Raw genomic sequence first — 10,136 nt, forward strand, 5'->3', positions numbered from 1 at the left:
CAGTTCTATTTGCCCTGGGAAATATAAGCTCATGGCCCAAAAGACCACCTAAAGCATTGTTGGGATGCAGTCCCAAATTGCACAGACTTACCTGGGGCTTCCAGGCAGCTCAGACACATATGGAAATGTAATTGCAGAACTCTGGAAGTTGGTGCTCCAGTGAGAAATACATCCAGAAACTGTAATCCAGTGAAAGACAGCTGGAGGGTAGCAGATTTCCACTGTAACCACAAAACATCAGAACTGCAGATACAGCAAAAGCTGTGAACAATCTGAAAAATCTGCTTGGGCCAAGAATATTTACATCCCATTTGGGATTAGCAGACCAAATCATTCAGACCTCAGGGACACTGGCTCAAGAATTTTTGGATTGTCAGTGCCTTGTTTAGGCTTTATTTATTTATTTATTTATTTAATCTGTTTCTTTTATTCTGAATTATTTTGTCCTATCTTTTCAGCTGCCTTCTCTGGGCAGCCAATGGGACCAGATGCTTTTCTTGCCTAAAGATGCATCTGTGCCATATGCTTGTGAAAACGTGCACACACAAGCCAAGGCTTTAAGGAAAAGCCCCAGAGATCCCATTCATCAGCCAACATCCTGCATCCTCAGTGTATCGTTCTTAGTCAGATTCTTTTAATAGTCTTTCTATTAATTGATGTTATTACTTTGGTCCCTGAGTGATCCTTTCACTGAACGGGATTGCATTGTGCAAGATACCATGCAAAGAAAAGCAGTTTCTAGTGCAAAGAGATAGAATTGCCACTCCTTTTTCAAGCTACATTCCAAGTTTGCACCAAGCTTCAAAAATTGGGTGAGATTTCCAAGCTTTGTTGAGCAGGAGAGTGATAGAAAAGTAGGGTCAGCATCCCAAAAGCAGACCCAAGAACATGCAACTCCCACCAAGGGGCCAGAAGATGCAGTGATATTTGCTAAGTCCCCATCCCTTCTATCTTTCCTCAATTCCCATTTCACCACATCGGTTGTAGCTGAGATGGACCACGTCCATCACTGCAGGAAATCCTGCACTGAGAAGGGATCACATCTGGGAGAGGAAGGAAGGCTGAGGAATGAGGCTGTCTGGGTTCAAAGCAAATATCCTGTGCCAACCACGTCATGAGCCCCATGACGTGTCCCCACCAGACTTCCCAAGCCACGGTTCTCTTTTACTGCACCCATCTGCTCCCTCCAGACATAACCCCACAGAGATGCTTCCTATCATGTTCTCCCTTCATCCTGGCACGAGCCATAGGAAGGTGCCAAGACCCAGCTGTATGGTGGATTTGGGAGACTTGGTAAAATCCTGGTTTTGCCAAAGCCAAGCTAGACTTCAGGCTTCACTGGCCACCAGTCCATCACTCCTGCCAACAGACTGGCTAAATCCATTGCCTGCTCCTCTAGCAGGAGAATGGGACTGATGTACAGTCCAGATGCAGGCTTGCAGCCCTCCAGATGGTTTCTCAGGGTAAATGGTCAGCAGAGGCAGTGGGGTGTCTTTCCAGCATCCCTGAAATACAACCTGGAGTCTTAAAAGCACAATACTTGAATCCAAACACGGATGCTGAAATCAACCCCTTTTACTTCCCATTACCTCTCCTCCAACTCCCCTATAAACCAGCTCCCCATGCTTTGGGAAATGCTAACTTCATCCATTGCTCATCCATCCTTCATTTATCCCTACTGCAGGACCTCCAGCCTAGCTGCACACTCCTCAAAAACTAAAAGCTCTTTGTCCCTAGAACAGCTCAAAATATGATTTCTTCTGCTGGGAAAGGGAGAACAAAAGATTTTCTGTCCTCCCCAGCAATACACAGCTCCTAGGTAGTAGGTTCTATCAATATAGACTTCAGCAAAGCATCAGTTGGACGAGATGATCCTTATGAGTCCCTTCCAGCTCGGGGTATTGTGTGGTTCTATGATCACCAGCATGTTTAAAGGCAGGTTTCTAAAGCCCTCTAGTAGAGCTACAGAGAGCTGCTGGCAGGAAAGGAGAGTTGCTGTGCTTCTGGATACAGCCACTAGAGGATGGCAGTGTCCCAGGTCACCCGCTTCATTCTGGAAATCCCCGGGATCCAGATTTGGAATATAGGCTGTAAAGCAGATCCCAATGGCATGTGGCTCTGAGACCACTAAAAATGCTCTACTGGGTTACTCTGAGATTCCCACGCAGTGGTGGAGCCCACAGAGTGTGTTGGGATGCACAGGGACCCAACGATGGGATGCCATCCCCATGCCTGGGAGTGAAGAATGCAAGAGGGAGAGTCCAGCTGTGCCCCAAATGTGCTGTCTGAGGTACAGCTCATAGATGTGTTCCTCCTCACGAGGAAGCAAAGAAATTGAGCTGTGTTTGAATGAAACAACCTGTATTAAATAGCTCAGCTGTTCTTTCAAAATAAGCCTGTGGTTAAGAATGACCAAATTTGCAGCTAAATGCACAATATTTGTGGGTGGGCATGGCCACAACATGCTGCAAGTGGGTGATCATAGAATCATTAATGTTGTAAAGGACCTCTAAGATCCTCTAGCCCGAGCCCAACCCATCCCCACCATGCACACTGACCATGTCCCTCAATGCCACATCTTCACATCCCTTGCACACTTCCAGTGTTCAAGTGGTGACTCCACCACTTCCCTGGGCAGTGTGTTCCAATCCAGTCACACTGAGCCACGTTCCAGCATGGTGCCATGCTGGGCTGACCCCAGTGCACCCAGGTCCCTCTTGGATTGGGGAACCCCAAATGGAACGTGGTCTCATGTTGGTCCCAGGAGCTGCTCCATAGAACTGCATCCCATCTAGGTGCCCAGATACATGGGATTATCCAGCCCTGGACATCTGCAGAATGTCAGGTGGGTTCTGCTTTGGCAGGGGGGTTGGACTCGATGATCTCTGGAGGTCCCTTCCAACCCCTACAATTCTGTGATTCTGTGATTCTGTTGGATCCTTTCTCCATCTTGTTGGGTATGAGAGCTAAGTCCAGCCCAGGACTGCTGCTCCCTGCGATTAAATGCCCATAACACAAAAGGAATAAGAAAATAAAACCAACAAAGGCCCCAGTGTCCCCCATACACCCTGCAAAACAAGCTGGGGACACGGCACTTTGGCCAGTTGCAATGGCCATTGGAGAGGGATATCTGCTGGCACAGTATCTGCCTGGAGCATCCCTGAAATACTTTTCCAGTGCTAATTAAAGCCTCCGACGTAAGTTGTTTTATGTCATGAGGTTACATAACACCTGAGGGTAGTCAGGGCTTCCCACTGTGCCAAGGGCAGAGGTGGAAATAGATCCCCCAGCTGCCATCTCCACACTCACTATCTGGCACTGGAGGGCTGGAGGATCTGCTGGCTCTGGGGAAGAGGTTGTGTGGCTTGAAAACAAAGTGCAGGTGACAGCAGAGTGCTATAGAGCAGACAGCCCACCTTGTGGTGCCTTCAGATGGGGACCTCAACCTGTCACCCTCATATAAACGGTGTCACAACGCATCCAGACCCCACAGAATTTACGCCATGGCTCAGCTTTCTCCACCCAAACAGAGTTATAAAAAGACATGGTGAGACCTGAGCTCCATCCAGTGCATTCCTTCCAGCAAGAAGAGTAAGTTTTCACAAGGGACCAGGCTGAAGTTTCAGAGCTAGAGCCAAGTCTTTCTGAGTCAAAGCTCCCTCCAAGTTCGCCAACTGGATGCGATCACTCCAGTTTCATGGAAAAGGCACCTGGCCAGGAGGTGGATGAAGCATTGCTCAGTGCAAGTGCTTCTCACCCATGTGTAAAATGGGGCCTCGGTGACACAAACGGGGACAGATGACTCTGTCAATTGGGATTTCCCCTTTTATTCCCAAGGATGGTGTGGCACAGCTTCTCTCAGTGCCCACACGGAATCACAAAGCTGGACGCCTCAAAGGAGAACAGGTCACCTTGGTGGGCCGTGCTTCAGTTTCCCCATCTATCACAAGGAGATTAGTTCATTTCCAGGATGTTGTGAGGCCTGTAAATAAACACGGCCAGGGCAGAACTGAGCATCACATCAACCCAGCATCACTCAGGAAGAGAAGACACAACAGAGCCTCATATTCCCAATCAGCAAGGTGACAGACAGGGTTGTCACAGGACTGGACATGCTGAGTTCCCCTATGCCCCAAACCAATTCCAGTTGCTGTGTCCCAGCTCTTCCAGTCCTCTTGTTTATCCAGAGGGGTTATGCTTGGGTGCAGTGGGGTGGTGATGGTGCTGGGAGCTGCAAACTCCCATTGAGACATAAAGAATACATGGAAATGGTCTCAAGTGGTGCTAGAGGTGGCTTAGATGGGACATTAGAAAGAATTTCTTCATGGAAAGGGTGGTGAGACATTGGAATGGGCTGCTCAGGGAAGTGGTAGAGTCAAGGTCCCTTGAGACCTGTGGATGTGGCACTAAGGGGCATAGTTTAGTGGTAGACTGCAGTATTAGGGGATGGTTTTACTTGGTGAATTCAAGGGTCTTTTCCAACCTAAATAATTCTCTGATTATAGAATTAACAAGGAAGATGGGCTCACATGGTGTGGCAACCACCTCATAGTGCTACTGCCAGTGCAACATCACATCTGTGTGATGCTTTGGTGCCTAGATCCAAAGTGGAGGCTCAGCAAGAGGAAAACCACCCAGAGGTCAACCATGGGCACCATGACCCAACTTGTTCTGAGCATACCAAGTAGGGGAGCAACTGGGGTTGGATAGTGCTCAGGTCAGTGACCACATCTCCTTATCCTCCAGAAACACAGAATGGCTTGGGTTGGAAGGGACCTTAAAGATCTCCCAGTTAACCAGTGATAGAATGGGAGACAGTGACCTCAAGTTGTGCCAGGGAAGGGACAGGTTGGATATTAGGAAAAAATTTCTTCCCCAAAAAAGTGGTGATGCATTGGGACAGGCTGCCCAGGGAGGTGGTGGATCACCATTTGGATGTGTTCAAGTATTGTGGAGATGTGGCACTTGGGGACATGGTCAGTGGGCATGGTGGGGGTGGGCTGGGGCTGGATTTGGGGATCTTAGAGCTCTCTTCCAATCTTAATGATTCTGTGATTCTATCATCCAGCCCCAACCCCTGATGTGGGCTGGTTGATCCTCACCAGACCAGGCTGCCCAGGGCCCTATCCAGCTGGGCCTTGAACACCTCCAGAGATAGGGCACCCACAGCATTCTGGACCAAAACATGAGCAAAATCTCACAAAACCACAAAGTTATGGAAAAAAAAAAAACCAAGACCAACCACCCACAGGAAGCCGAGCTGATTTGCAAACGCGAAGGAGCAGCGTAAGAAGAAAGAATAGGGAAGATTTTGGGTTCCCCCTGCTGCAGATGGATCAGTCAGTGCCATCTGTTCTGTTTCCTTCTCCCCAGACCAGGCTCAACCTGCTGGATGGGAAGCTCATGGTGCAGCGCTCCGAGGTGTTTACCCATGCTACGGTCTGTCAGAGCATGATGCTATCAGCAGTCACCGCCGTGCCTGTACTTGCAGCAGGTAATATGCATTCAGCATGAAGGGTGGGGACTTTCCTCCCTCCCAACTTAAAGGCAACTTCACAGAGCAGCATCTGTCTGTAATCAATGAGAGCAGACGTTTGATGGCTACTCTGCCAAATTTTTCAGGCGTGCACGCTCTGGCTGAAGGCCACTGGTAGCCATGAGAACGGGGCTGGAGATGATACTTCTTGCAGAGGCTCACAGGGATTTAATCTCCTTCCTTTTTCCCTTTTATTCTTTTTATATTTTATATATTTTTGTGCATGTGTGTGTCTGCTAGAAAGCAATGCTGTGACGTCCTCAAGCTGACTAAAGGGATCAAAGCCACTCTGCTCATCCCAGTGTTGTTGGATGGCCCTGCACATCCACCATTTGTCCAAGGAGGTTATGGATGCCCCATCCATGGAGGCACGTGGCTCTGGGAAGCCTGGTCTGCTGGTTGGCGACCCTGCACATAGCAAGGGGGCTGAAACTAGATGATCATTGTGGTCCTTTTCAACCCAGGCCATTCTATGATTCCTTGGCACTGCCCATCGAACGAGCACCCAGCTGGTTCCTCACAGATCATAGAATCACAGAAGTACAGAATCATTTGAGTTGGAAGGGATCTTTAAAAGCCCAACTCCCCTGCAATGAACAGGGACACCCACAGCTCCATCAGGTGCCCAAAGCCCCATCCAGCCTGTCCTGAATACCTCCAGGGACGGAGCCTCCAGCACCTCTCTGGGCAACCTGCACCAGTGCCTCACTACCCTTATCTTTGAAAAATTTTCCTTATATCCAATCTAAATCTCCTCTCTTTTAGTTTGAAACCATTTCCCATCCCTAAAAAATGCTTAAATTCCTGAGGCTCAGGGGGATGCTGGTGAGGTGGATGGGGTGGCAGATCCTTCATGCTCCTGGATGTGATGCACCCACTGCTAAAACCTCAGCAGAGGTTTTGGGGGAGGCAGTGTGTGCATGTGGGACTGTCTGGGTCTGCACAGGGTTTCTTGGCTCCGTTCCTAGATTGAAGCATTCCTGCCTCTGTATGGTTGATGTTCTCCAGATGTTTCGCATCACAGCCTCATGTAGAAACATACGAGTCCAAACAGAAAGATATGCGTACAGCCTCTGGCTCAGGAAGTCCCGAAGCAGCAAAATTGCCGGAAGCTGCATGAATATAATGTGGAAAGCATTTCCCTGGCTTGGCCCTTGTCTTGCATTCCTCCCCAGCAGCTCCTTGCAGTCCCCATCAGTGTCCGGATGCTGGAAGAGACCAGTGGTGGCTGGGGGCCAGAAGGATCTCTTACCACCTTGCGTGCCTCTGGGTCTGCTGCCTGAACTGCCAATTTTCAGTGGATTTTAAGAGCTGGGACAAGGCTGGGGACAAGGCATAGAGCACCAAAGGGTGTCCAGGTCTCACCACTCATCTGGTCCCCGTGGTGGCTGCTCCCCATCAGCGGAGGGAAGGCAGAAAGCTTTCATGGGGTATGCAAGGATCTTGTTGAGTCAAAGGAATTCCCAAGCACAGCTCAAGAATCTGCCTGCATCCCAGGAGCAAGCATTCCCTGCTCTGGAAGAAGACACTTGAAATGTTTTCCTGACATCAGTGGTGGGCGAATGCCCTTGGCAGACATCTCTCTGTCCTGCCAGATCATGCAGATTACAAGAGGTAATGACCCCATGTTGCACCAGGGAACGTTCAGGTTGGATGTTAGGAGAACGTTATTCTCCAAAAGAGTGCTGATGCATTGGAACAGGATGCCCTGGGAATGTTGTAGTCATCATCCCTAGAGGTGATCAAGGAGAGGTTTGCACTGAGTGACATGGGTCTAAAGTGGTCATGGGCATGAGCTGATGACTGCACTTGATGATCCTAGTGGTCTTTCCAACTTTGGTGATTCTATGATGATTCTAAGAAATGTGGAGATGTGGCACTGAGACACATGGTTGCACGGATCAACGGTTGGACCTGATGATCTCTTGCAACCTAAATGATTCAATGATTCAACCACTCTATGATACTTCCCAGCATGGAGGCAAACGGTGATCACTCAAATTCCCCTTTCCTATTGAAACTGGCAGCACACTGCACCACTGCTGAGTACCACAGTGAGCTGAAGGGGAGGAAGAGCTTCAGGGCTTGGGTTGCCACCCATGAGCAGGACCTGCTCCACTCGTTGGGCTGGACCCGATGCATAAATTGTGTGGATGGGTGAGTGGAGGTGGGTCAGCCGTGGGCAAACCCAGCGAAAGCAGCCTTGTCCCTGACTCACAAAGCAATTTGTGAGTCACAGCTCATGGGTGATCGCACCCGACCACAAGGAGGAGGGAGGAAACAAAGTCCTGCTGATGCCACAGAGGGAGTGGAGGTCAGAGGAAGAAGCACTGAGCCATACTTCCCCAGAAAGGATCTTCCCAAGAGGAACCTTCTGGAGGTCTTCTGCATCCCACTCCAGACGTGGAGATGGGGTGGGAACTCCCTAAACACCTCATCTCTGCTGTCCACAATGCATCTTAGTTCAGACAGCAAAGCTACCCTACAGACCTCAAGGGAAAGGAGGGAGAAGAGGAACCAAGGAGGGACCAAATGGCTGCTACATGTCCCCATGACTGGGCAGAGACAAGGTACAGGGACAGATTGGCTGTTTTTATGTCCCTTTTACCACTGTCACACACCAAGATGACCAAAGCCCATTTCTGCTGGCTGAGGGGAGCTCACACCACATCACTGACAGAGGGGCTGAGATTTCAGCAGTGTAGACCTCACCCAGAACTACAGTTTGGGTAAAAGCCCAAGGGAAACAGCCTCCTCCTCCATGACCAAGGGTGAATCAACCACCAGAAGGAAAGGTTGAACAAGAATCTTCCCACCAGAGCTGATGTCTTCTGTTCATCCAGCTTGGGTTGCATGGATAGATGCAAGCCTAACCACAGCAAACTCAGTAATGTCACCACTTACAAGCAGCAAAGAGGTTGGCCCTGTCCCACAGCCCTGTTGTGATCCCCTGAGGCAAACCCATAGGAGCAGAAGAACTTCATGGGACAAAATTGGGTCCAATTCCTGGCTTATCATCCCATTTCTCCTGGAAGGACGACAAGTTTTCCACCTTCCCAAGAAGACAGACCCATCCTCCCTTATCACCTCATCTCTCCACCATAAGGTCCGGGCATGCAAGCCTGCTGGATTTCAGTTGCCTTCATCCATTGAGTAGGAAAAACTGGATCTTCCCATTAATAAAGAGCAGTGTGATTAGTGGGAGAAAGTGAATGCTGTGGCTTCCTCTCAATTGAGGTGATGAATCAGAGCTTGGACATGCATCCTTGCTCCCCCAGCCATCCTGTTTTAGGGTGCTGCTGTCTGACAAGCACTGTCAGCCAAAGGGGAAACTGAGGCAGGAAGGTGTACAAATAGGAGCTGATGAACAGAGGCAGAAGCCTTGCATGGAGCACCCATGATGGCCATAGGGCTGCTCCGGACCCAGCCGCAGTCCTGAAATACCAAAAAAAGTAGACTTTTCTCCCAGGATGTGCTAAGGACACACTGCATGCATGGTTCCAAGCTTTTCCAAGGGAGGAATGGCAGAACCTGATCTCCAGCTGCATTTGCTTCCCAAATTGATCCCACCCCTGCAGGGCCAAGGCTTGGCAGGCTCCTTACCTGGAGCACAAGCAACAGCCACAGGCACTGCCAGCAGGTTTGGGCACACCCCTCTGTGCAAGGTGAGGATTCCCACAGCAGGAATAGGACTTCAAATTCCAAAAGTCAGCTCCTTGCATCACAACTCAGGCTGTGCCCACTGTCCTGGGCAGCCTGTTCCATGCCCACCATTCCCTAACCCCCAACCTGACACAACCCAGTGCCACCCATGGCCATTCTGTGGCTCAGGAGGAGTTGGGGCTGAGTGAGGCGTGATGCCCACAGCTGGGCATCATGGGTCAGTTTCATGTTGAGCAACCCATCTCACCCAGGAGGGAGGTGAGGTCACGGAGCGTCCGACCACACCTCAGGAGGCTCTGACACCTCCTGCCAACCCCACATCACCACACTCACCAGCCTCCAATGCCACCACCTGTTCCCACTTCACCATCCCCACCTCTGCCGGCACCAGGAGTGTCACCTCCTGTCCTCACACCACTTCCTATCCCCAGTGCCATCCCACCCCCACTGCCACCCTGTCCCCTAGCATCTCATGCTCCCACAGCCCCCATCCCCATGGTCCCCCTACCCCTATTGCCCACATTAACTCTCCATTCCCCCTGTCCCCCCTTCATCCCTACTGTCCCCATATCCCCACTACCACCTTGTCCCTATAGTTCTCCATGTCCCCATTGTCCCCAATGTCACAGTTATGTCCCCACTGTCACTTCGTCCCCATTATACCCCCAATGTCCCCATAATCCTCTCCACATCCCCATTAACACCCCCGTCTCCTACATACCCACATCCCCACTGCCTCCAGTGCCCCAATTATATCTCCATTGTCACCGCATCCCCATCACGGCCCCAAAGCCCCCATCACCACCAAGATCCCAATCAAGTCCCCATTGTCCCCCAAGCCTCCATTACGTCCCCAACGTCCCCCAGCCGCCCCCCCCTTATGACGTCACTCCGCACCACCCCGGGGCGCGCCGCGCATGCGCACTCGGAAGCGCGG

At 50.5% G+C, this 10,136-nt stretch overlaps 1 protein-coding gene across 1 annotated transcript in view; it reads right to left on the reverse strand.

Moving 5' to 3' along the window:
* The window catches only part of SMOX (spermine oxidase), a 100,596-nt gene extending 90,526 nt beyond the window's left edge, over window positions 1–10,070 (reverse strand). Inside the window, exons 1-2 of the mRNA XM_090139889.1 lie at window positions 9,140–10,070; window positions 92–221 (exon numbers count right to left, since the gene is read on the reverse strand). The gene's annotated coding sequence lies outside the window, so the exon portion shown is untranslated. The remainder of the gene's footprint in view (window positions 1–91; window positions 222–9,139) is intronic.
* Window positions 10,071–10,136: the final 66 nt, after the last annotated feature.

This window comes from Phasianus colchicus, chromosome 4, assembly GCF_987193195.1.
Source record: "Phasianus colchicus chromosome 4, bPhaCol1.hap1.1, whole genome shotgun sequence".
NCBI classification, from domain to species: domain Eukaryota; kingdom Metazoa; phylum Chordata; class Aves; order Galliformes; family Phasianidae; genus Phasianus; species Phasianus colchicus.